Genomic DNA, 5,710 nt, shown 5'->3' with positions numbered 1-5,710 from the left:
TGTTTGTGGCTGGAGCAGCTTAACCCCCTCTTCTCCCTGATTTTTTTTTTTTTTTTTTTTAAGTGGGCAGAGTAACATTAGCAACTATTTTCCTGTCTGGCCTGCAGGATATTACCATTAAATAACACCATTGAAACAAGGTCTGATTTATTTGCAAAGTTTAACATCACCATTTACCACTAATCGAAACTGCTTGTTCTTGTTCCATTTTGAACCTGCAGCTTCTTGTCAAAGCAAAAGCAAATCTTCCTCACACCTAAATGACCACCCTCCCATTGCTCCCATCCATTTGTGTCCTTTCCTTTGCAAATTCTCTACACTTTTTCTCGGTGCCAGCAATATAAACAACCATGAAGCCAACTTTAAATCCACTTGCCTTTGAGCAGATTTCGTGTAAACTTGTGGCGATGGCTTTTGCAGGTGTGTCACATCGAAACACATGACATTTCAGAATTCTAGTGTCTTTGTCTCTTGCCACATAAGCAAAGTCTCTGTGCAAACGAAATGAATTGACGCATTAGAAACAAGCAAAATCAAGTAAGGCATTAGAAACAGAAGCATCTCCAAACCAGCAAGTCCTGCTTCAGCTGAGCAAGTGTGTGTCTCAGCTGTCAGAGAATAAACACAAGTCTTGGACAAAGCAGATCTGAAAACGTAAGAAATTGTATATCCATGAAACACATAGGTATGGCTTGGTGCTTAATCTATATAATTAAATAGCTCATTACAGTTGCCTAATACTAGCAGCTTATTGAATTTCCAACCCATAATTCCAACTGCAATTGTAAATAGAAGGGAAAATTTACTCAAATATTTTATTGAAGACAAAGTGGGGTGACAATTACAGATTAAGAGAGAAAACACACACTGCTTTAAAATACCAAAAAAATCTGAGAAACAGCACACAATCTAGTTAGAGAAAAATTGTATTTCAAAGGACTGTAAAAAAGTGTTTAAAATATGCAGACAGTAATTAGAGATCTGGTTGCATAAGGGAGATGTGAACCTGCTGAGCTTTGCTCACACTAATTGGCCTAAATTTCTGGCCTTATTTTTTCGAAAGTTAAATAAAGCTGCTCTACAAAAGAGATTTTTGCACCATACAGGCTAGTCACCACAGCACAGTACAGCTTTCTAGCACGGGTGATAGAAGTGCCAGGATTATATTTATTTGTTCTCAGGCTGTTTAAGAATTAGAGCTCTTTGGAGAAAGTTGAAGTGGGAGCATGGGGTGAAGAAAGCATCAGGGTTTGGGATGTTAAGACTACTGCTCCAAGAGCCCATCACCACCTGCAAATCTAGTTTGTCTTCATGACCCTCTTGAGACAAAGACATCCACTAACCCACTCATGCTGGGAACCTGAAGCTGCACAGATGCCCACAAGGCAAAGCCAGGCTTCTGCCCAACTCAGGTTTTTTTCTTGCTGTACCAGACTCTGTCTCCTTGGTCTTGCCCCTCTGCCTTTTCATGTCCTCTGAGCAACCATAGCCCAGTTCTACTTTGTGTCCCACTCACAATCTTGAGATTTCTTTTGGATACTGCATCCCTAGCAGAGCTTTGCTGAGTAGCTAACTCGCATTACACCAGCCAGGAGAAGCTGGAGCTCCCAACAGCTTCTTACACCTGAAGTCTCTTTTCAGTACTTTCCCTCTTGTAAATAATTACCAGCGAGATCTTCACTGGTGAAGAGATAGCAGGGATACTCCAGAAGGACAAAAGAACTATCATCCCTCCCCTCCTAAACCGCAGGTTTTATAGACAGGAATACTTTAGTTTATACTAAAGTTTGTAAATACCCCGAGCAGGGTTTAATGTAGCATGGACTGGCAATTTCTTTGTTCAGTGCAGATGACAGGTGAATTGAAGAATTTTGTACTGAAGTTATCCAGACTGTGGCAGATGGATCGCTGGACTTCCAGCTCCATATGAGATACAAACGTTGTCCTGCAGTGAAGTACCTTGCCTGTGTTTAATTCAGCAGCACTGCTTTCTGTCATTAACGAGCCCTTGCAATGAAAGGGGCTGTTGAAAACAGCCTGGGCTGCTCAGCCACGGGCACAGCTTGCTCCTCTGTTTAACTGCTTTACAACCTGAACTCTGATGAATAATACTTTAAGAAACCTCACAAAACTACTGAGCTGAGATTTGGAAACAAGTCCATGCGACTGAATCGTGCAGAAACACACAAAGCTGGAAGGATCTCTCCATCTCACTTCATCCCATCATGGGATGGCACGCATTAGGGCACAGCAGAGAGAGGAGACAGCAGGGCAGCATGTGGAGCATGTTGCCACCTGAACCCTTTCTGCACAGGGATCGCAGCCCTCAGGCTCCATCGTCTGTCACTGGCTGCAGCACTGCCCTTCCAGCACATGTGACACAGGCACCCTGAGGAGGGACAGTGTTTCACCCAATTGCTCTTAGCTTGCATGAAAAATCACAAGGCAATAATCCAGGAAGGTGCTGTCTATCATGGAAGATGCCCTGAGGATCCCTAGCTCCAGCCTGATCCTCAAGCACCTCAGCCACAATCTTCAAAAGCCTTTTGGCACATTGTTCCCTTTTGCTGCACTGCAAGTTCACAGAAATGCTGCGTTCCAGCTGGAATCTTGCTCCTGGAAAAAGCTGATGCTTTTTGGCTCACTTGTACATGCGACAAGCCTTGCTTTAGAACGGTTTCCTCCTTGCTTAATGTTTCAAATGCAAGTGGAAGAGTCCTAGCTGGACTCCAGTAATAAGACTAAGAGAAACGGGCATGGCTCAGCTACAGCCTATGAAAAATTAGCAGCAGTAGTGAAAAAAATTAAACCAAGGACCACATAAAAAACCTTGGAGATTTTGGTCTTTTGAAGTAAGCTTTAAACACTACTGATGCTCCTGAAAGACCCATAGAGCAGGTATTTGTAAAGGCTCACAGAAGTCCCACATTCAACATCCTGAGCTCTGAAGAGACCTTGCCTGATTTGGGAGCTGTAAGTAACAGATTTCCAGACATCCTAAGCATTTGGGATTTTTGTTTTCTATGTGTTTGGCTTTAGCTGCCATCTTTTAAACTCTAAGTTTCAGACTTCACATTTTTGAGTTCAAATACCTTCCCCTAAGAATATTTTAACTGCCATACAAAAACATTGTTCACTCAATGGACAAGATTTTGCTGCCATATCTTCATTAAGTTTCCCTCCCCCTCCCTTTACACACAAGGAAAAATTGCTGGCAGTGACCATCACCGTGGGGTAACAAAGATGCATAAACAAGCAGACTGCCACGCACATCGTATTATTAGATCAAGGTCTATTCCTTTGGACTACGGACACAACAGCTGAAACCTGTGATCGCTTTAACTTAAATAACACTGCAAGCCACCCATGTGACCGTCACATGGCTATTTATCACCATCTACAAGCGTTTCCCTCAAATGGATACTACTCCTTCGAGGAACTGTAAACAAGTGATTTATGTGCTCCTGTACAAGATGATTCTAGGAAGACCATTCTGTGTTGTTTTGCCAAGTTGCTTGCACTGTAGAGAAACCTGTTTGAATAAATAGAAATCTGCATAGCCCCAAGAACACTGCAGAATCCAGGATTTCTAATGATAAGGCCACCCCCTTCAAGGAGCTGCACAAACACAGAAGATAACTTGCCCCTTCTGTTAGCCATAGAGCTATCTGTTAGAACCTTCCTATATGGTTAATAGAAACTAAGATGGCAGAAAGCCACCAAAGCAAGTCACTGGGGCTTGGAGGACATAACATGTTGCCAGCAAAACCTATTTGTAACAGCCCAAGAAATTGTGGTCCACTGTTTGACCAGCAGCTCCAGCAATGCTCTGGCACACCACAACTGCCCCAATAAACTACCATGCCTTGCTGTAAGACATCATCAGGCAGGTCCCTGATGCATGGACAGCCCCCATTGCCACATTAAATCTCGGCCTGCAGAGAGTTTATCTGAGACCCAAGCTCAACTGCAAGGATTTTCAGCCTTAAGGGAATCTGTAAGATAATACTAAATGTGTTTAGTCAGCACATTATCTCCCAGTGGATGTAGGACTTGAAGGACTACAGAGAGAAAAGTAAGCCAAACAATTAAAATGGTGTTAAACCGAAGACTGAATTCTGTCAGGATCAAAGATTCTGGTCATAAAGGAACACAACTCATAATTATGCCCCATAAATGGGATACAACTTAGATGAGAGTATTTCCAACAGCACTTTAAAGGCAGACAGGTGGACTGGAGGCAGCCTGCTGAGCCTCATTTCTCTCACACGCCTAGATTTACTTTTCTGATCAAAGGAGACCAACATGGACAGCAATGCTGATGTTAATGAGCTTGCACGTTTTTCAGATAGGCCATTTCTGTTCTGGAAGGCTAATGACAGCTAAATGAACGAGCCACTGCACCTAGCCCAGGCTCAGTAACCTCTCTGAATGGTAAGACCTGTGGTGAGGGCAGGGAGGAGGAGTGTGATGAATGTTATGGAAGTGGTAGCTGTAGTGGGATGCTCCGGGTGACAAGGGCGCTCACCTGCTATGTTAAGTGCTTGCAACCCCGCTGTCCCTGCAAGAAGAGGATGATGACAGTCCTGATGAGACAGACCTGCTCTGCACTTGCCAAAGGGCAGATACTGCCCACAGAGATGGTATTTTTAGTCAAAGTGCAATGCACTGATTTTCTGACAGTCCTGGTAGTGACCCCTACATACAGGCCACCAAAGACCCTTCTCCATGGACTGCTGCAGGATGACTTCTTGAAAAACAGACACCTCTACTGTTTGCAGCAAGTCTCTGGTGTGTGGCCTGGAAAGCCCCCAAGACTGCAAGAGACATCTTGGTTTTGTCCTGTGAAGTTCCTCCTGTTGAGTGAACCTGAAGAAGTGGCAGAACATTACTTTCTGCCCACTGGTGGGTGCCTAGAAAGTGCTGCCAGCGGCACCTGGCCTTCTCCTCTGCTCAGTAAACACTGCTTCAGTACTGCAGCGGTGTATGTAATGCTTCCATCGAGTCTCTCCAGCACCTGGTCCTGCAGCTTCTGTAAATATTTCTGCTCGTAAGGGTATGCATTCATAAACAAGACAGTATAGCACAACTGCACAAGAAAATGAAACACCAGCTGGTACATCAGTTTTGACTACTGAGACTAATGAAACCCTCATGGTGGTGTTTCAGACTCACACACAGTGCTTCACTTTAAGTACCTGATCAGCTTGAACAAAGTGTATCAGCTAATTATATGCATGGGCTGTAAACATGCATAAATGATGATCACGGCCTGTACCTGTAAATCTGCTGAGACAGAGGAGGAAATCTGAGTTCTTCGAAACCTTTAGTACTGCATCGAGTTTAAGTCTGCCAGCACCATCTGTTTTCAAATAATCAGTTAAAATCAGCAAGCGAACCATTCTTCTCCCTTCTGACAGTGCGCAAACAAGACTACTGATTTAATTCATTGAGCCACCTAGATGTGTATGTGCTCGCACGAGCAGTCCTACATGGCAGCCCAGTAGCCCAGAGTTGGAGATGGTGGTATGGGCTGGCAGCAGTCAGCTCCTCCAGTGCCAGCAAAAGCCTGGCAGCCTTGCTTCAGGCATTTCTAGGCATTGCAAAAACAAACCAGCTCTGCACTCCTTCCTGGAGAAGAAGAGAATAGTTTTGAGGTTCTACACTCAGCGGCTTCAGTAACAAAACAACACGGGAAAAGCTTCCCTAC

At 44.1% G+C, this 5,710-nt stretch overlaps 1 protein-coding gene across 1 annotated transcript in view; it reads right to left on the bottom strand.

Annotated features, from left to right (window-relative positions):
• LOC104494007 (amyloid beta A4 precursor protein-binding family B member 2-like) overlaps positions 1–486 on the bottom strand; it is a gene marked incomplete at its 3' end in the record, with an annotated part of 6,679 nt that extends 6,193 nt beyond the window's left edge. Inside the window, exon 1 of the mRNA XM_010136782.1 lies at positions 377–486. The remainder of the gene's footprint in view (positions 1–376) is intronic.
• Between the last annotated feature and the right edge of the window lie 5,224 nt (positions 487–5,710).

The sequence above is a fragment of the Buceros rhinoceros genome, unplaced genomic scaffold (assembly GCF_000710305.1).
Source record: "Buceros rhinoceros silvestris isolate BGI_N320 unplaced genomic scaffold, ASM71030v1 scaffold14585, whole genome shotgun sequence".
In the NCBI taxonomy this organism is placed as follows: domain Eukaryota; kingdom Metazoa; phylum Chordata; class Aves; order Bucerotiformes; family Bucerotidae; genus Buceros; species Buceros rhinoceros.
The sequence above is the reverse complement of the archived record's forward strand: the minus strand, read 5'-3'. Positions and strand labels throughout refer to the sequence as shown.